Below are 23,008 nucleotides of genomic sequence, written 5' to 3' on the forward strand. Positions count from 1 at the left end.
ATTTTTCTGTTTGTGAAATATACGTACTGACTGAAATTCAACATTCATTGCACATTTACTGGATTGATTTACTTAGTTTTCCTAAGGCACAGAAATCTTATTTTCCTTATAAACTGAATCAGAACATACTTGACTCTGGAATTTTACATAGCTTACTGATGGAACAGGCAATTTAGAAAATATCTGTGGATGTTCATGATATTTTAGTGATTTGTTAAACTGCAGGGATAAATCCAGACAGTTCTTAAAAGTCTAAGATATATAATCACTACAAAATTGTTAAGAATGGTAATTACAAAATTATAGGCAAAGCAAATAAGAGCAAAAAGAAAGGATACAAAAGCTAGACAATCAATCTACCTAGGACAAAGACATTTTTTAACTATAAAGCTTCAAAACATTAAGTCTCACAGAAAAATCTTCAAATATACTGAAAATCTGTTACCTAGTGAAGCCAGCAATTAACCAAATGCATTACTGAACTATTGCATGGACCAAAACAGGCAAAGAAATTTTATTTAGGAACACTAATATGTTATTTATGGATGAAGAACTCTTCTAATTTACTAAAGCAAGACTTATTCATATAGAAAAGAAAATAAAAGAGGTAATGACCAAAAAAAAAAAGTAAACTAGCTAAAGCAAAGCTTAAAATGGAATTTGTACATCCCCAAACAAGATAAGCTTTTCTCCCTATCAAAAAAAGAAACAAATAGAAAAATTGATTCTTTTAAGAAAGGTACCCTAGCAGGCTTGCTTGTATGTGAGCAGTCTGAGAGTTATTGGTTGTCAATGTCATTTCAGTCATTCTGCCAATATATGCTTTCTCCTCTTCTCACTGATTGGAAAGGTTTTCTAATTTCAGTCGTCAGTCTGCTCATTCAGGCATCCTCCTTCCATACATGAATTCTTCCTTATTACAAGGTCACTTTCACCTTACATTTCTGCCTTCTATTTGGATTTGAAATATCCAGGTGTTCTGGATTATTAAAACATACAAAAGCTTACCGTGCTTGAAAAAGATTATATTCATTTTTCATGGGGTTTTACATCTCATAATAAGCTACTTGTGTGATGATCCATTTTCATTTTTAATTAGGATGTCCTCTGAATTCAATTTTTATTCCTACACACAAAAAAATGTAATCAAGGAATATCTTTGTGAGCTCAGAAACAATTAAAATGCAATTCTTATAGGGATGTTATCAAATCAAGAGAATCTGGAATTAGTTGTTTGGTGTCATCATAATCAAAACCAAACTCACTCTAAATGTAAAACATTTCTAGTTAGCTTTATTATATAAAGTTTAAATAGAGTATTTCAAGAAAGAAAACGGATCTTTGAATCACCAGTATGGTATCTAGTACCAACTTAACAGGGTGTCTATTATCAATGAGTGATTATGATAAGTGCTGTCTTGGAAGAGAGCAAATCCTGAGTAATAATTGGATTTGCTAAAACCAGACTTGCTTTGGCTTTGGTTCTGGCACCTGCAACAAAAAAGGACAGCTGTTCTGGACACCCACCAAGTAAATACTATTAAGCTCATTAACACAAACCTTTTGGCTATGATCAAGTGAAGTATCAGTTTAATCCATTATATGTCCTCTGTCAAGGGACCCACTCAGTCTTGCCCTGCTATTTAGAGAGGTTGTGAGATGGGATTTGGCAAGCCAACAAAATCTTTTCTATCTTGAACAGCTCTGAGTTTTATTTATGATCCAAGAGAAATGGCATGATAATGATAATGATAATCATACATCGGATGGATAAACACCTCAATTCTAAGGAGCTCCAAGGGCTCTGCTGATATTTATCTAATTAATCCTCTCCACATGCTTGGTGAGGAGGCATGTGCTATTTTCCCTGGTTTACAAATGAGCAAGATGGGGCAAAAGTGACTAGCTTGAGATCATGAAGTAAGCTACTTTGGAGAATATAATTATAGCCAACACTTCTTATCTCACAATGAAATCTTGTGATTAGAATATAAGAATTCTGGTAAGATCTATCTATGTAATTGTGAAATATTCCTACTTGATAATTGCATGAGATTGCTCAGAGAACATTAATCTATTACAGTCAATGGGTGATGTGGATTTATTATAGCCTCGTGTGATGTATAAATCCCTTTATATCCACATAGGTGGATAATCCTTTTTACCACTATTTGGGGATCAAATTCTGACTGAATTCAAAGAGAGAAATGGGGCAATAGCCTTCAGCACAGTGTTTATAAAGAACTGAGAGGCCACAGATAAGTGTACACATTTTATAACCTAATTCATCCTTCTTGTTTAAGCCTCAATATTTCACTATTTTAAACAGCATGAAAGGAGGATGAGTAGACCCAGTGGTTTGGTGAACTGCAGTGAAGCAATACTGTCATTTTGTTGTTGTGTGTGGTATGGTAACATTGCGCCCCTGGAAAATAAAAGCATTTATGCTCTTGCAAATTAATATTACTTCAATTTGAGGGAAACTAGTAAATAAATGAATAACATACACATTTTTCAAAGCCACACGGAACAAAGCAACATATTTGTTTTAGAACTTTCTAGGAGATGCTATTTGAGCTTAACACATACTTTTTAGGGTTGTAGAGATGGTACAGTAAGTAGGGTGTTTGCCTTGCACTCAGCCAACCTGGGTTTGATCCCATATGGTCCTCTGAGCACCACCAGGAGCAATTCCTAAGTGCAGAGCCAGGAGTAAGCCCTGAGTAAAATAAAAAAAAACAACAACAACAATAAAAAAAGACTTTTTAATTACAACAATGACAAGCAACCATATATATTTAACTCTGAAAAATCAAATAAACCAAAAGCCATATCCTCTATTCCATGAATAAAATTTTTCTCTCACTTATGAAGATGATTAAATATTACTAACAGTCACAGAAGCTAATCTGTAGATATTCAACTCAATATAATATAATTTTTTTCTTTTTGGGTCACACCCGGTGATGCACAGGGTTTACTCCTGACTCTGCACTCAGGAATTACTCCTGGCGGTACTCAGGGGACCATATGGGATGCTGGGATTTGAACCCAGGTCGGCTTCATGCAAGGCAAACGCCCTACCCGCTGTGCTATCACTCCAGCCCCTAAGTTTTAAATATTTGAAATGTAACCAACTATAAAATATGAGAAACTTATAGATATTCTCTGGAGCTGTGAGTTTGTTTTTTCTCTTTTTTGCAACAATGAAGATATTTCCATTTTTATTCTTTTTCAGTCACCATAGTTAGTTAACAAGACTTAAACAGGAGTAGGGCAATTGGTTGAAGTTCAAAAAGGATTTTGTTTACAACCTAAAAGTCAAATGAGCCTCAAATTTAACTTCGTTGGTATCTTCTGTTATTTAAAAATAGATTGTGAAGTAAATATGCAATGAACAGAAAACACACTTATTTCTAAAACAAAAAATATAGTATTTAGCAAATAGCCAATAGTATTTATTTTATAGGAAAAATATTTTGATTTTGGTAATCAGATCTTCTGGAATTATTAGTGTATATCTTGATAATAAGGAAGACTTCATAATAAGACAATTATTAATTTTTGATAATTTTATGTACTAATGCCATGCAAACATATACCATTCTTCATATGCCAAGCAATCTATAAGGTATTATGCATGTTTAAGTTATTTTAATCTTACGGTAATCAAATTGTTTCAGATTCAAACATTCAACAAATATCAGTGGAGTAAACAAATGAGACAGATCTGATATTTATATACATAGAGGAAATAAAGGTTTCTAAAAAAATTGTGAATTGCATAATGCCATACTGCTTCTTTATGTTCAGGTGGGTGTTCAAATCCTAACTCATCACAATGTATGATCAATTGCAGAATAGCAATACTAAATCATCTCCTTAAATAAGCAAATAATTTTTAAATGTCTTTATTTAAGGTAACTCAGAGACTATTTTGTATTCTAAGTATCATTTCATTCATTAATTCATTAACAAGTATAAATAAGAGGCAAGTGATACGCAACCATTTAAAGACATAACTAATTCCATAAAGGAGAAGGTTAATTATTAGTTTACTTCCTGTCTCCCCAATTCCTGTAAAATCCAAGTTACATAAAATTATAAAATTATGTATAAAATTATGTGGTTCAGATGAACAAGGATAAGATTTATTTCCAAGCCCTCAGTCCCACTATAAGGAAGGTGTCACTGAGTCCAATTATTTGATATCTGGAGGAAACTGACCACTTAGAGAATCCTTTTTTAAGTTTTAGAACGCAATGGCTGGAGTGATAGCACAGCAGGTAAGGCATTCACCTTGCAAGGGGCTGGCCTAGATTTGATTCCTGGCAAACTACCAAGAGTATATCACCCGCAGGGCAGAGCCTGGCAAGCTACTCATGTCATATTCAATATGCCAAAAACAGTAACAAGTCTCCCAATGGAGACGTTACTGGTGCCCAGTCAAGCAAATCGATGAGCAAAGGGATGACAGTGATACAATGAATACATTAAAAAGTATGCTAAATACAGAACAGATTCCTGAGAAAGTGAATTAGAAATGCTGTATTGCTTTCGTTTGTTGTTTTCTTTTATTTTAAGTCTTCATCAATGGGCAACTCATTGACAACTGAAAAGCCAAAGGCAAAATGTTTTAAAAGTCAATTTAATAGTTCTATATTTAATTCATCTCAGCACAAAGTTAGGTGTACTTGCTAATTTTACCAACATGACTCATGCAAGCAATTTTAAATGAGACTTTAAAACATTTTACATCTACTTGTGACATATTTGGGAAAAAAAGCACATTTTACAACCACATTAAACTCTAAAAATAAATTAAACTTTATTTTTAATTGAACTGTGATCTGCTTTTATATAGTTATATAACTACTGTGCAGACCCACTACACAGTGTCACTATAATTCTCAGAGAAATATTAATTAGTTCTTATGTTCAATCTCTGGCTAATTCCATGTCAAATGTATTCTCTAGCATTGCCGCACCTTCTTCCTATCTGGCAAAATCCAGTTAACATAGTATTTTATGTGATGTGTGTGAAAAATCTTAAGAACCATCATCCTGCCCTGGATCGTGGTCTTCTCTACACAGCAGGATGATCTTCATGTCTGCAAATGAGCTCCTCAAACAGAGGAAACGTCAGTTTAATAGGTTTCTGAATAATGAACTCAACAGGAATACTATAACTAATTCATGATAAGTTTTTTCAATGTGACATTGAGCACTTTCAAATCATCATATATACAATATCCTATCAAAATACCAGAGGATAACAGAAATTTATTTTCTCAGGAGTTAGAGGCTGACACGCAAGATCAGGGTGCCAGCATGATCAGTTTCTGCTGAGAAGTCTTGTCTTGGAGATGGTCGCTGGCTCATTTGTATTTTAACACAGGGAGGGATACAGAAAAAGATGTTTCTGTGGCAGTTCTTTTCATATGAGCACTAATCTCAACGTAAAGTTCCCATTTTTATTGCTTCACTTGAGTCTGGAGTAATAGCACAGCGGGTAGGGCGTTTGCCTTGCAAGCAGTCAACTGAGGTTCTATTCCTCCATCCTTCTCGGAGAGCCCTGCAAGCTACTGAGAGTATCCCGCCCACACAGCAGAGCCTGGCAAGCTACTCGAAGCATATTCAATATGCCAAAAACAGTAACAATGAGTCTCACAATGGAGACGTTACTGGTGCCTGCTCAAGAAAATCAATGAACAAAGGGATGACAGTGCTACCCGACTCTCATTATCAGCTAAAGGCCTCATTTCTAAATATCATCACATTTCAAGTTTCAATATTTGAATTTGGAGGGACACAACTCAGTTCATAGCAGTGACCTGAATAGAGTTAATGACTGATAAGAAGGTTGTCCAAATAGTCCCAGTAGAGCACAGTGTTATGAAGCAAAAACCAGCTTGGAGTGTGTGAAGAACAACAAACCAGAATAGTGGAAATAAAAAGTGCAAGTGTGAGTAGTTGGTTTAATAAGATTGAGAAGACAGAAAGGAGCCAGATGATACAAGATACTGAGAGAGCAAAGGGTAACAGAGATAACTCAAAAGTAACTTAAGTACATAGGAGGTTTTGAAAGAAGATAATCATTTAATAAAATTTATATTTAAAAGCAGATAGCTATAGCTGATATGTAGCAAACTGACTCACTGAAGGAACCAAAGTTAAAGCATTCCACATTGCAGGCTCTTGGAAAAAAAACCTAATGGTAAAATAATGACTTAGCTTAATAATGATAGAAACTGTAATTTTTAGTATGACTTGGGACAAATTTTGAAGACGCAGTTAACATGACTTGTTAATAGAATAATTGTCTAAGAGAGGGTACACAGAGAGAAGGAGAAGGGGAGGGAGAAGTGAAAATTTATTTCTAAAATTTGGCGTCAGCAACTCCAAGAATTTTGACACCATTTACTGAGATTGATTATACTGAAAGGAAGAGGATAAGTGACAAGGTAGGGGGGAAAGTTCAAATTAACATACAAAATCTGAAATGTCCATTAGGCATCAAGTTGGGAAAATCTAATGAAAATGCTAGGATGAATATATAATGTAGAATTGATTAGCAGAGACAATATATTTAAATCTATGTACTTGAGTGGGTCTTGTAGAAGGAAGTCTACAAGACTGGTTGGGGAATGTAGAACTAAACTGGCAACAGTAAGAACGGTCAGCAAAGAGATCTGTGAAAGGCTAGGACACCCATTGGGAGCAGCAAGGGGATTTTTAAGAAGAGTCTATTTTTCATGTATTTAATGGAAAAGCTGTTTCTGACCATATCATATTCTGCCAAGAACTTACGAAAAGGAAAAAAGAACAGACCATTGAACAAAATAAGATGAAAGTAAAAGCTTATACTTATTTATAGTAGAGCCATAAAAAAATAAAGTAGAAGATAACATAAAAAAAGCAAGTGGAGACAAGTCCATCAAGGAATTTTTGCTTAAAAAGAAACCAGAGAAGTATAGCACCAGCCAAAGCTCAACAACAGGTCAAGAGAAGCATTTCTTAAAGGAAAATACTAGCAAGATTGTGTGGTGATGAGAATTATTCAAGAGGAGAAACTAGGGGCTGGAGTGATAGCACAGCAGGTAGGGCGTTTGCCTTGCACATGGCTGACCTTCAAATCCCAGCATCCCATATGATCCCTTGAGCACCGCCAGGAGTAAATCCTGAGTGCAGAGCCAGAAATAACCCTGTGCATGGCGGGGTGTGACCCCAAAAGCAAAAAAAAAAAAAACAGAGGAGAGAAACTGGTTTCTACAGAAGATAGAAAGGGGGAATTACTTACCACCAGAGCAAAGACCCTGAGTATGAAAAAATATCTATTGAAATCCTTCTGCCTAAGCAGAAAAGTTGATCACATGGAATAGAAAAGATAATTCACTGACTCTAATAGGAGAAACACCAAAATATGGATTCATATTTAGGTATATTTCTTAAATTGGTTAGAGGACTTATAGGATACTCCCCTCTAAGGAAAAAAAAGATAAAATTTGAAGTTTATAGTGAGAGCAAATGTGAATAATTACCACTGTAAATGGGAAAGTAAATTTTAATTTATGGTATAATAAGTTAATTTATCTTGGAACTTAATTCCCATGGAACATTGTTTGTATGGATAATTATTTCAAATAATAACATTTATAATAAAGCTCACAATTCCAAGAAATATAATCATGGTATTATTCAAATAACTGGAGTATTCCCTTATCACAAGACTAATAATATTGTAATAATGAAATTTTGATAACAAAGTCCAGTAAGTTATTCATTACCTTCTATTAAGGAAGAAATTATTATATCTAATACTTTTTTTTACTAAGGAACTAAAATTAAGATGCTATGCCATATTTTTTTTCTACTTGGGAAAAGAGAAACTTCTGATTTTTAAAGCAAAAAACAATTCCTTCATGAGAAATAAGTTGCCAGTAAAAGATTTTAATAAGGAGGAAAACTAAAATGAACATTTTTAGATTCTCACTATATCCTAATATGGGGCAAATAGTGAGAAAGGAACCAAGATTAACAGGAATTTGTTCTTGTTTTGATTTTATTTTGTCACTGTATTTTCTATTTTCTATAATACGATTTCAGCTCCCATAGGGTAGGGTAGGCACCCTACGGGAGCCAGATAAATACCTTACCAGCAGACCTCCACTACCTCCACTACCCAGCCACCACCACGCTCCAAGACACTTTCCGGACATGCGGCCACATGACACAGCATAGAACACTTAATACCCATTTTCCATAATTTTTGCACCATATTTGATGGGCTCCAAATATGGCCTGAACCATGGGAACAAAAGTAAGGGCAATTGGAGGCCGGCCTAAAAGTCTCCATCCTTCTCGGAGAGCCCAGCAGGCTACCGAGAGTATCCCGCCTTCACGGCAGATCTTGGAAAGCTACCCCTGGCCTATTAGAAATGCCAAAAACAGTAACAACAAGTCTCACAATGGAGACATTACTGGTGCCCACTCCAGTAAATTGAACAATGGTACGACAGTGTGACAGTGCACTGCTAGACATATACAAGACCAAGATGACTGCCTTCCGACATCCTGATGGATCTATCACATCTTTCAGAAAGGCAATGGAGAGAATTATTGACAATTTCTACTCGGATCTCTTCAACAATATGTCCATCTGCCCATATACCAAATTCCGCAAGATGGATATGTCATTCCCAATGTCCTCTTTTCCGAAATCCGGTATGCCATTTCGTCGGTAAAGACTCGTACAGCACCCGGTCCAGACAAGGTCAGACCCGAACACCTGAAGAATCTGCCGCCAGTACTCGTCAATATACTCTCTCGTCTCTTCACATGCTACCTGTCCGAATGCAAGGTTCCATCACAGTGGAAAACCAGAACCATTCTGTTGTACAAGGGAGACATCCATGACATCAGCAACTATCACCCAATCTGCCTGTTATCCATCGTCTACAAGTTGTTCACTCAAGTCATACTGAATAGAATAGGCAGATCAGTAGAAGAAGGACAACCATGCGAGCAAGCTGGGTTACAAAAAGGAGTCAGCACGATCGACCATATCCATACGGTGACCAAACTCATTGAAGTTTTGTGAGAGCTCAAGATGCTGCTCTGTCTAACATTCACTGAATGTTAGACAATGAACAAGAGAGCCACCAAATTCGGTGAATGTTAGACAGACTTTAAAGAAGGCCTTCAATTCTGTTGAGACTGAAGCGGTCATCGAAGCCCTAGCCAAACAGGGTGCTCAAACTCAGTACATCAAGGTCCTCCGAGAGCTGTATTATGGATTTACCACCAGGATTTCACCATTCTACAAGGAAGTGACCATTGACTTAAAGAGAGGAGTTCAGCAGGGTGATACCATTTGACCGAAACTCTTCAGTGCCACCCTCGAGAACGTCAAGCAATGATTGGAATGGGAAGGAATGGGAGTGAAGCTAGATGGTCAGCAATTACACCACCTCTACTTCGCTGATGACATCGTTCTCATAACGCCAAACATTAGCCAAGCAGTACAAATGCTGGTCAACTTCCACCATAAGTTTGGAAAGATCAGACTCAGCAAAACGGTGTTTATGAAAAATGAACTAGTCTCTGACATACGATTTGCTCTCAATAGAACGAACATCTCTGAATGGAGCAGCTATGTGTACCTGGGTCGAGAACTTAACGTGAGGAACGACTTGGCACCAGAACTGCGCAGGGGGAAGAGAGCCACCTGTCTTCAGAAACTCTCAAGCTCATTTGTCAACGTGGTTTGGCGCGAACCTCAGGCAACCACAAGCTAACGTCTGAGCTCGAAAAGCTGTGCAGAGATGAAATAAAGGAAGACCTCAAAGAAAGAAAAGAAGCAGTATTGGCCGATGCAGCAGAAGCTGGGAAAAAAGACCCAAAAAAACAAAAAATATATAATTATAATAATTATATATTATCATATATATCATATTAATTTCAGCAGAGCCCTGACAATTGAAGACCTCTGGAATCCAGCCACAACCATGCTCAAGGCCCCTCTCCACACATTCAGATGAGCCTCATGCATGAAGGAACTGGCAGAGGAACCCAGATGTGTGGTACCCAGGGCCAAGATCTCCTAGGCGCTTGGATCAGGACTGGGCCTCTTCCACTCAGATTCCCCATTTTCCAGTAATGAGGCCGTCACACCCACAAACTACCCCCTATGCCATGTAGTCCCATCAATGGTCAACATCCAGAGACTATAAAACCAAGCTCCTGGAAGCTAGATATCTGATAGCTTAGTTCTCCTTCTTGGAGAACCTGGCAAGCTACTGAGAGTTTACTGCCCACACGAGAGAAAGCCTGGCTAGCTCCCCATGGCATATTCATATGCTAAACACAGTAACAATGATGGGTCTCATTTCTTTGACACTGAAGAGCCTCTAATGCGGCACTGTTGGGAAGGATGAGTAAAAAGAGGCTGCTAAAATCCCAGGGCTAGGATGAATGGAGACATTACTGTGCCCGCACGAGCAAATCGTTGATCACCGGGATGACAGCGACAGTGACAGTGATATATTCAGCATGGACTGGAGCTAAAGCACAGCAGGTAGGGTGTTTGCCTTGCACACAGCCGATCTGGGTTCGATTCTTCCATCCCTCTTGGAGATCCTGGCAAGCTACTGAGAGTATCCCACCCACAGGGCAGAGCTGGCAAGCTACCTGTGGCATATTCAATATGCTAAAAACAGTAACAACCAGTTTCACAATGGAGACATTACTGGTGCCCACTTGAGCAAATCAATGAACAACAAGACTACAGTGCTGTAGTGCTATAGTATTCCGCATGAATGTTTAGAATAGAAATAATATGCCCTTGAATATTTTCCCAAAAGTTTTGTTTAAAAAAACTGAATATTCAAAAACTAAAATAAAAAACTGATATATTAATGAAGTAAAATAAAAGATTCAGATAGGTTAAAAATCCAACTTCTATTAGAAAGTATTTTCCATTACTATGATATTAAAACCTTATAAATCCTTAACACTTAAGAATAATAATATTCTTGAATAAATTTAGAAGTTCTGTAAAAGATATTTTACCAAAATGTCATTTATTTAGAACTTATTATCTCTAGTTCTAAGAGTTGGTTTTATAAGTAATATTCTTTTCCTGTAATAGCCATGGAATTATTTAAACTGAAAAAAAATAGTCAAATCTCTAGATTTTAAACCTGCTCTGAATAGGAAAAATCTAGATTAATTCACACATTTACTGGTACTTTTAAAGTGATACTAACTACACAGATTTCCTAAGCAGTAAATGCTATGACAGGAATTTACCTGCAAGAAACATCTGGAGCTAAACAAGGAAAGAGTGGGCTTGAGTAGAGGGCAATTCTGGCAACCATTAACTCTCAACAAAATCCTCAGCTGAAACCACAGAAACTCTGAGACTGGAATGATGCTTAGGATTTGCCCCCATTTGGGGACAGGAAATGAGAAATTTGGGCCCCATACAGATCAGGCATTGGGTATAAAGGTAGCATTTATACCCAATTTATACCCACGGTAGCACTGTCATCCTGTTGTTCATCGATTTGCTGGAATAAGCACTAGTACGTTTCCATCATAAGACTTGTTGTTACTGTTTTTGGCATATTGAATATGCCACGGGGAGTTTGCCAGGCTCTACTGGGTGGGCGGGATACTTTCGGTAGCTTGCCGGGCTCCCTGAGAGGAACAGAGGAATCGATCCCGGGTTGGCCATGTGCAAGGCAAGAGAAAATAATCTTTTTGTAATTTTCAACAGGAGATGCACAGTTACAAATCTGTTCATGATCTGGTCTCAGTCATAGAATGTTCCAATATCCGTATCTCCACTAGTGTACACTTTCTACCACTAATGTCCCCAGCTTTCGTCCACTTCCCACACTCCCCGCCCCAGCCAGACCTGCCTCTATAGCAGGTGTTCTCTCTCCTCTCTTTCTCTCTCTCCCTCTCCACCCTCCCTTTCTCTCTCTCTCTCTTTCTTCTCTCTCTCTCTCTCTCTCTCTCTCCTTCTGAGCACTATGGTTTGCAATAAATATACTGAGAAGCCATTATGTTTCATCTTTTACCCACTTTCAGCATACATGTCCCATCCAGGATTATTTTCCACCATCATTGTCATAGTGGCCCCTCTCTAATCCAAGTGCCTTCCCCATCACTCGAAGCAGGCATCCAAGCATGGACCAATCTTCCTGTCTCTTGTTTCTAGTTGGTGTTAGTTTCCTACAATATTTTTTATGTCCCACAAATGAGTGCAATCGTTCTATATGTTTCTCTCCTTCTGATTCATTTCACTTAGCATGATACTATCCATGTCTATACATTTATAAGCGAATTTCATGATGTCCTTATTCCTAATGGCTGCATCACGTTTCATTGCATAGATATACCATAGTTTCCTTAACCCATCGTCTGTTCTCAGGCACTCATGTTGTTTCCAGATTCTGAGTATTGTAAACAGTGCTTTGATGAACATAGAAGTGCTGATGTCGTTTCTGCTGTTTGTTTTTATGCCACTGGGCTACATTCCCAGAAATGGTATTGCTGTGAAATGGAAGCTCAATTTCTTCCAACCCCATCCAAAAATGCAGAGAAGAAGTGAACAGAAACTTCCTCAAAGAAAAAATACAAATGGCCAAAAGTCACATGAAAAATTCACTGTATCAATAATCATCAGGGAGATAAAAATCAAAACAACAATGAGATATTATCTTACACTGCAAAGGCTGGCACACGTCAAAAAGAAGAAGAGCAACCTGAGCTGGTGTGGGTGTGGGGAGAAAGGGATTCTCATTTATTGTTGATGGGAATGCTGGATTTTAGGGAAAATAATTTGAACACAACAGCTTTTTCAGTTTGAGATCATTCCCAGCAGAAACCGATCACATAATCAAACTTTAAAAACAGAGTCAAATCAGTTTTCCCTGTTGCTATATACGCTCAATGGGAATGGGTGTGAACAGAGAAATTCTTCAACCTAAGTTTGTTCTGATCTCAGTGAGTCCAGAGATCCAGAGATGTCCTGAAAACTGGTTAGAGCTGAGAATTCTAAGATGCATAGGATTCCCATGAACACATGAAAGATCTTAGATGGAACATGACAGGCTCAGTTTTATCTTTGTGGACAGAGATTTAACTAGGAGCAAAGGGCATTCACTGAAAGTTCAAGTATAAGCAGGCTAATATCTCTGTCAAACTCAGCATGAACCAACAACCTGGTGGTCCCCCAGTTCCTAGAACAAAGAATATAAGTCATTATCTTGAAGCATTCCTGCATCTATAATCCATGGCCTGTGACCACAAGTAGAGTGATGGTGACAGCAGTTGTAATTGTAATAGTAGAGGTAGTGAAACCAATTACCAAGTAATAAGTATTTCCTACATGCTTGGCATCATATCAGGAAGTGTAATGGAATTATCAAAACAAAAATAACATCCAAGTTTACTGCTTACAAAAAGAACAAAACTGGGGCCAGAACAATAATATAGCAGGCAGGGTGTTTGCCTTACACACAGCCGACCGAGTTCAATCCCCAGCATCCTATATGGTACCCCAAGCACCTCCAGGAGTAATTGCTGAGTGCAGAGCCAGGAGTAACCCCTGAGCATCACTGGAAGTGATCCAAAAAAGGAAAAAAAAATTGGATTGCCAATCCAGTTAAATTCAACATCTGATTTTTGCTACATTGAGAAGGTATATAGAAAAGTAAAAGAAAAGGTATATAGAAATGGCATATATAAAGGTATAAATCATCTTCATACCTTCAGAAGGAACAGAAATAGTTATAATTAAAGTAAATTCTATGAAACTAAGAATATACATATTTTGTGAGAAATGGAAGTTTTGAAAAATCAGAGAAAAGGAACAATCAGCACCCAATTTCATTGAAAATGTGATAAAAATATGATGAAACATACCAAGTTTTAGAGAAGTAAAAAAGTTTGTAGTATCATATAACTGTATATGCCCTTAATGTTGATTTTTCTTTTTTACTTTTTTGGACACATCCAGATATGCTTGAGGTTACTCCTGGCTCTGCACTCAGGAATTATTCCTGGAAGTTCTAGGGAGATCATATAGGATGCCAGGGATGGACCCTGGGTCAGCCACGTGTAAGGCCTACTCTCTGTAGCACTGTCATCCACTGTTCATGGATTTGCTCCAGCGGGCACCAGTAACGTCTCTATTATGAGACTTGTTGTTACTATTTTTGGTATATCAAATATGCCACAGCTAGTTTGCCAGGCTCCAGACCATGAGTAAGCCAAAGAAAATAGTAAAGAAAAAAATGGAAGGTTTTAAATTAGATTAAACAGATGAAAGCTAAAGTCTGTAGGTTATGGTCATTGCCTTATGTTTCATCTTATTATCCTCCAATGTCTAATACCATTACCCACAAGGCACATAGAGCCATTAAGTACTTGAAATGTTATTAGTGTGACTAAAAAACTTAATTTTTCATTTTATTTCATTTTAATGTATTTAAATTAATAAACTCAAGCAGGGTGAAATAATTTTTCTGCAATGACTTCTCTTGTGAGGACTTTTCACTTGAAATTTCACTTGAAATTTTCGCTGAAGTTTTCCATTGAAAATTTTATATTTAAATGAGGTGTTATGTGTATTGACCTTATAATTATTTTGATAGATCTAAATGCTATATTATAATGATACTGGTTGAAGAAAAGTAGATTCCACTGAGATAGAACAGCAACTCCCTGATATAACTTGAATCCTCCCTGATATTATCAACATAGTGTGCAAAAGGCAGAGACAGATACACAACATATAAAATAATAAAAACTTGGCTCTCTTCCCTGGGGCCCCTCAGAGGGGATAGGCTCCAGCTTCCCTCCCTGCACCAAGCAGAGCTATGGCAGCCGAAGACCTACGGAGCCTAGCCACAGCCATGCTCAAGGCCCCTCTCCACACGTTCGGACGAGCCTCACACATGAAGGTACCATCAGAGGAACCCAGGTGTGTGGGACCCAGGGCTGAGACCTCCAAGCCTGCTCAGATCGGGACTGGGCCTGCTCTGCCCAGATTTCCCATCTCCCAGTAGGTAGACAGTCACACCCAGGGGCTGCCCCCAGCACCGCGTAATCCCATCCACGGCCAGCATCCAGAGACTTAAAAGCAAGCTCCCGGATATCTTATAGCCTACTTCTCCTCTGGTAGAACCTGGCAAACTACCGGGAGTTTCCTGTCCACAGGGGAGAGCCTCGAAAGGTCCCCATGGTGTATTAATATGCCAAAACCAGTAACAAGCTGGGTCTCATTCTCCTGAACCTGAAAGAGCTTCCAATGCAGTATCATTGGGAAGGATGAGTAAAAAGAGACTTGTAAAATCTCAGGGCTAGGACGAATGGAGACGTTACTAAGACTGCTCAAGAAATTCAACAATTAATGGGATGATGATGATGATGATGATGATGATGATGATGGCTGTGTGAATGACCCTGCCTAAAAGAAAATGTGTTAAGAGTAATCCTGATAAAATATCTCCGAACTATAGAAAATTTGGGCCTCAATTGCCTTATTTGAGATTTTTTTAAGATTCCAGTGTCATGATCCGGATGTATCCTCAGAGAGGACCAGCAAGGATCCTTATACAGAAGAAGCAACTCCTTGTTCTCAACAAATGGGCTGGTTCTAAGTAACTCTCTGGACTTCCGCTGTTGTGTGTTAACTTAGCCAGTCTCCTGAATCTCCATCTTCAGTTTCACACCACCCTCCTTTATTGCACTCTTATATTTTTGTAATGTGGACTCTCCTCCACAAAGTTATACTGTAATTTTTACATATTTTGCATTTTACAATTTTTACATTTTAACAACTTGAGTTCTTAAGTGAAAGCTGTCCACTTAACTTTATATTATGATTTTAGAAACGCATACTGAACTTTATATGATAGGTATGCTATATAATGCACACTGGATTTTGAAGACGATAATAACAAAAAAAAGTAAAATTACTATCTAATGAACTGGAGGGATAGCACAGTGGTAGGGCGTTCACCTTTCACACGGCCGACCCATGTTTGATTCCTCCGCCCCTCTCGGAAAGCCTGGCAAGCTACCGAGAGTATTGCGTCCGCAAGGCAGAGCCTGGCAAGCTACCCGTGGCGTATTCGATATGCCAAAAACAGTAACAATAAGTCTTACAATGAGAAACGTTACTGGTGCCTGCTCAAACAAATCGATGAGCAACGGGATGACAGTGACAGTGACAGTGACTATCTAATAATTTCTACACATAGAAATTATATAATTAGAGTATATGATACATTATTCAAAATTATTTTTATTTCTTATTAAAATCTTCATGTAGCTACTAGAAAACTTTTAATTTAATAGTGTGACTCTCACTATTTGTATTAGAGCTAGTTGAACATTATCTATAACATTAAAGTATTAATCACTGTCACTGTCATCCCGTTGCCATCAATTGGTTCGAGTGGGCACCAGTAACATCTCTCATTGTGAGACTTATTGTTACTGTTTCTGGCATATCCAATACGCCACAGATAGCTTGCCAGGCACGATACTCTTGGTAGCTTGCCGGGCTTTCCGAGAGGGGCTCTCCGAAGTGTTAATATTTTTTAATATTTTTTACACTTCTACACACAACACACCACATATTCTTTTTTTTTTTTTTTGGTTTTTTTTGGGTCACACCTGGCGATGCACAGGGGTTACTCCTGGCTCTGCACTCAGGAATTACTCCTGGCGATGCTCAGGGGACCATATGGGATGCTGGGATTTGAACCCGGGTCGGCCGCGTGCAAGGCAAACGCCCTACCCGCTATGCTATCACTCCAGCCCCCACACCACATATTCTTAAGGTGTGATCCCCATTTTATATATGAAGGGACTGAGGTGTAGCAAGATTAAAAGATCTGACAAATATCATACAGCTAGTAAATAATAGAGCTTGGATTCACATTTAGGTCTGCCTTGCACCAAAGCCACAAACTATAATAGAATGATCAATATACTTATCTCCTTTGAAGTACAAAAACATTGATTAAAAATATCAGAAATCAACTTCTAAATACAGCCAAATTCCCTAACTAATTACAAACACCGAGAAAATACAGGTAGATGCTGAGCAAAATTCAGACTGAGTCATTTCCAAAATAGAGTTCAAATTGGGCCCACCAACAATATGCTAAAAACAAAACAATGAAAAATAACTGCCAAGGTCACAGAGCAACCAAACTCAATCTCTTTCAGCACAGGTTTAAATATTTCCCAGAGCACTCTGTCACAATAAGAACTAGAGCAATGAATAAAAAGTATCCATTTCTCACTATTTCCTCATTTCATTCTTGAAGAAATTTTCCCAAGAAACTCAAGTCTTGAACAACTGGCTGAGAACAGAGAACATTTTTTTGAAGATGAAGAATTGTAGAATTGTTCTACATAAGGACAATTTTTTGAAACTTGAACCTGCATTCACTGCACCTTATCAGACTTTCAAATTCCTTTCAGAAAATGGTAGTGAGTGAAATCCAACCACACTACATGATGCTATTTCAGAGACACATCATCATGTAGAAATAGAATGTGGTCTTTCCATCCAGTCTACAAATTTAATATTGTTCTAGAGTTATGAAAAAGTAAGAGTAAGACTAATAAATAATACAAAATAAATCATCAGGACACAGGAGGTATTCATGTTACATATTTATCTCCTCATAAGTAATATAACAGTGTGTGGGATTCTATATCTAAGCTAACTCTGTAACTAATTAAAAAAAACTCTGAGTTGAACTTTTACCAACTAGAAAGTACACATACACAAACACACACATACACATACATTTTCACATATACATACTTTTATGTATATAAAATCAAAAATATTTATGGGATACTCTGCACTAATATAAACATATCTTTATTAATTGAATCTAAAATATCATTTGAAATCAGGTTACATGTCACTTTAAACAGTAACAGTAGGTAAACCCAGTTCTCTGGGCAGTGCTTTTTCTATTCAGAACTGTAAAATAGAAGTATAGTACTTCTCCAACTCTGTTCACTGAATTACTATTACTTTTTCTCCTTTTATCAGGAGAATATAGATCCAGCCATTTGTTCTGTGTCCTTCTCCCAATTAGCCCTCTCGGTAACTAGTTGTCAATAAAAATCTAAGTCAAACTTATGGTTAAGTCAGGTGCCTTCCCTCTCAAACGTTATTTACATTTGATAAGAAACTCTTAAATCACGAAAAGATTCATGACAGTGGGAATGAATATGTAAACAGTATAAATTTCAGGCAGATAAGTCATGGGAGAATATGGATTCAGAGACCTACTACCCCCAATGCTGCCAATTTGTCTGCCACCTACTCACGTTACCAATCTTACCCTTGTGAGTAAGGTTAGCTGGAAATCCGTAAGTTTTAGTTCTCCGACCAACCTCCCCCGCCCACCACACACCACTTTCCTTCAACAGATATTCATGGAGAATGCCAAAGATACGACCTAGCTCCGGTCCACTCAGATGTGGGTCTAGACGATGAACATCAACAGAAGAAATCGTTGGAGTAGGATAACGCTAAAGCCCTTTGGGAAAACAACGAAATGGCAGAGACAGAAAATCAAATGCCCAAAACGTCTCCTCTCTGATTCCCCCAAATGCCAATGACCAAAAGCTGGAGTTTTTCAGCTCTCTTTGCTGTCACGGCTGCTCGCTTTGCTCCTGCAGCTTTCTCCAGCTGCTGTCACATCTGCTTGAGATCACAGCAAGCTTGGTGGCTTTAATACCTTCGGATCTGTTATGCTAACTCCTGCTGGAGCCTGGCACCTCAACTCCTCTATCAGCCAGATCATCGTCATTACCATTCAGGCTGACCCCGGGCTCAGCGAGTGGCCCTCATGTGGACTCCACAAGAGGCATGTCTCCAGCAGCAGACAGTCACAAACTACTCCCCCGTGGCTGAGGGAGGAGGTGATGAGCTGCTAGGCTAAGTCATATTTGATCAAAGCCTTTGATCTTCAGTTTGATCTTTGCTGAGATCTGGGATTCAAACAGGTCTTTGCTCTCACAGCAACTGGTGCTTAGTAACTCGGTTCCCTTTCTTCACTGTGCACCCTGCTGCTATGTATTAATGCTGTCGAACAAAATCAAAGGTGCAAGTAAAAATGGGGACTTTGTAAAAGAGGACAATTTTCATTCACCCTGTAGGCTTATTCCAGACCCCCACGTTTTTGTATAGCTTCTATTTGTACCTGCCCGGAGGGCATCATTAAATCATCTCCTGTCAGATTGGTTTGGGCTTGAAAAAGGTAAGTTTTAGAGGGGCCACAAGTTAAACAACTCCATGATTTTATTAGAGAAGAATTTCACATGCTGATAAGAGTGTCCTGATGAATTTAACTAGATTTTACCAAGAAATAGCAAAAATTTAAAAAAAAAAAGCCTGGGGCCAGAAAAATTGGACAAAGCTGTATCATTTTGATCTCTGGCAACACATCCGGTCCACCAAGTCCTGCTAGGAATGATCCCTAATTGTAGAACCAGCAGCAAGCCCTGAGCACAGCCGGGTGTAGGCCAAAAACCAAAAGAAGAAAGAATGGCCCTGCTAAACAGAAAATTTAGAAACAATTGTGGAGAATTCTGAAAAGATCAAAACAGGGATGAAAAAAATAAAAGCCAGATAATTGGTTAGGTTGAGAAAAAAATTAATTATTTAACGCTTGCACACCTGACACTGGCAAGGATTATGAATCTGATCATTAGGGAATGAAAAGGTAAAAATGGCAGAACCAAATAGAAGATCATCTGAATGATGGCATTAGGTAGAAAGGAACAGATGCACTGCTCACAGGCAGTGCTCATTGAAGAAACCTGTCAGGTAGAGACGGGGCATCAGCAGGGAATGAGGAAAAGGCCACAGCTGGAGAGTGAAACAGTGAGATGGAGCCACCGACGCAGTAAGTCAAAGGTAGAGGTATATAAATTTGTCATTGAGGTTTGGGGGGTTTGCATGTCAGAGGAAAAAAAATGGAAACATAAAACTGCTGCCTCCTCTGAAATACTATTAAGGAGATAATTACAGTGAGACAACCATGTACCAGAAAAATAAGAACAACATATACTGGACTCCAAAATCGACCGCCTTGACCAGCTTCTGCCCTTAATAGGTAATCAAGAAATATCCAGAAGGCATTCAAATTCAAAAAGGTACAGTTTTTAATATTAAAAATATGAGTCACAAATTATCAAAGAGGTATAGCATACAACGGCACCAAGCAAAAACTTAAATTAAAATTGTAGTCCCTGATTAAACAGCTTTATAATACAATAATACACCAGGCATTAATAAGAGTGAGGAGGAAGAGCAGCATGAAGTATGGCATTATAAACAGATTTAACTGAGTGATAAGTCACCTGTGAACCTCCTTCCCTTCACATCAAACCTGTTTCTTTCTCTACTTCAGTAACGGTAGCTGCTCAAACTTGATTCTTAGCTATTCCCTCTGTCACAAATCTAAATTATGAGAGGGCTCAAGATGGAGCTTTGGTCATCTTTTTAAAAATTCTTTTCTAATAACAAGAAATTGATTTATTATACCATCCTTGGGTAGTGAACATAACGGATATAAAATAGATAATAACAAATAATACACTTAATCTTAGCCAAAAAGTTGAGAAGTGATCAGTCATCATCTTACCTGTGTTTGGTCCTTAAGAGATCTATTCAATTACAGAGCTTCAAATAGCAACAGTATACAGAGAATACAATAATATTTTAGCTCCACTCATTTCCTCCTCTCTCAGCTCGAGATCATAGTCCAATAGCATTATGTTCAGCACCTCATAGACATCTCCATGAAGGTATCTTATAGTAGCTTAAGATTTCTCATAGTCCCTGTGTCCACAGACAATATTTTTTATTGTATATTAAGTAATGTGGTTAAATTATTCACACAAAACTCTGCATATTTTTTCTTTCTCAGCCCTTCTATTCTCCCCCTGGGCACTATCTCAGTTTACCATCCATCTACATCATCCAGGAACAAAATACTAGTAGAGACCTTGATTTCTTTCTCTCTGCCTCACCGAGACCCATCTTCTTTTCACAAAGCTTTTCTACCATTATGGTCCAAAATATTATCACCTTTCACTTGACTGTACTAACCTAAGCGATCCTCCTACCCAAATAATCTTTCAAAAATATCCATCAAACAATGAAATCACATGTGGCATATGTGGCCATGTCCTAAGTTTAATGTGCAATAAATATGAGCCATTTCCACAAGATATAAAATAAAAACAAACTTCTCAGTAGGACCTGAAAGTCTTGAGTCCTCCAGGCCCTCCACCTCTTCAGAGACCACCAGACACCAGCCTCCCTTCTGTCTTTCCTTCATGCTAAACCTCTGGAGTGCACATACTACTCAGAATGTTTCGCCTTGTATTCTGTAAGCCTGATTTTGCCTTTCATTCAAGTTGCCATGGAAAGCCACCTCCTCAAGTGGATATCTTTTAAATTTTTGTTTTCTTTTGTTTTGTTTTGTTTGGGGACCAAACCTGGCTATTCTCAGGCCTTACTCCCAGCCCTACATTACACTCAGGTCAGGAATCACTTTTGACAGAACTTGGGGTCCATCTGCAGTACAGGGGATTGAATCGTGTCAGCTGCATGCAAGGCAGAGCACCTTAACTGCTGCACTATCTCTCTGGCCCCACCAACAGGTCATCTTTAAACAGTATTGTGCAATAGCCTGTCCTTAACCATTGTCACTCTCATGTCCACTCTTGTCTTCCTGGCTCTCATCACTAGCTGAAATCAATCTGTTTTGTTATTTATTTTCTTTCTCCGTTTTCTCGAATATATGCTCCATGAGAGGATAATTTTCATTTGTAAAATAAAAGGACTTAATTATATAACCCTCAAATTTCATCCCAGCTCTATCATTTATTTTAAATAAATCTATAATGAACAGTCTAGTAGATGGATTCCCAGAATAATACACATAGACATTTAATAAGTGTCTGCTAGATGATTAAAATGATTTCCAAGCTGTTCCTTTTTGTAAATATGCAGAGATGTGGGCATGAGATCCTTGAACATCCTACTCCTCTGTGTGCAAAAGGGAAGTTTAATTTGACTTTTATTAATACACTCTCTTCCAACATACCAAATGCATGCCATTTTAGGTAAAATCACACCAAGCTGAGCCATGAGAGCTGATATCTAAATAACATGAAGCAATATTGCCGTAGTCACTGCTAACACTGTTTCTGATGCATCAGTCTCTATGCAATTCTTAAATACTTGGACACGTATCTCTGTTCTCAACTGTTACATCTTACAGAAGCATGTAAATTCTCAGCATTTGCAAATAAAGGTCATAATCAATGGCATTTGGTTAACATTGTATCAGGCAAAAATAAACACTGGCCAACCTACAATTCTAAATCAAGGATCAAGGAGAATGTATGTAGTATAATGGTCATATTCTTTTATATGGAGCATACTCAGTAAAATTAACATAGTCTTTCTGAAAAGTTGTTTGAGTCCTCATCAATAGATTTATAGATTGTGATAATTATATTTATTTTCATTAATTTGTGTTATTCTAAATTGAAATTTGATGAGTCTACTCTACATCCTGGAAATACTTTCTCCAGTATATACAGTGGCCAAGCATATATTCTCTGGAGTAGCAGCAGCAGACTCATTCGGGAAAGCAATTTACAGGTGTTATTGCTGCCATTTATGATGAGAAAATGGTGAGAAGAGTCCTGGAGATATATGTATTTCTACCATATCAAGAACTGCTTTTCATAAAAAGTTTAAATGATGCTGCTGTATAATGGGCCACTTTCATGATGGATTCTCAGTCTCCACAAAAGATATTGGGAGAAAAATATATAACTAGAACAGAAAGACCAAGACATACTAAGTTTCAGCTTTTTGGTAAGCAACATGTCAGCTCTATAATTATTTTAATGTATCAGAACAATTTGTTTT

This window comes from Sorex araneus, chromosome 5 (assembly GCF_027595985.1).
Source record: "Sorex araneus isolate mSorAra2 chromosome 5, mSorAra2.pri, whole genome shotgun sequence".
In the NCBI taxonomy this organism is placed as follows: Eukaryota; Metazoa; Chordata; class Mammalia; order Eulipotyphla; family Soricidae; genus Sorex; species Sorex araneus.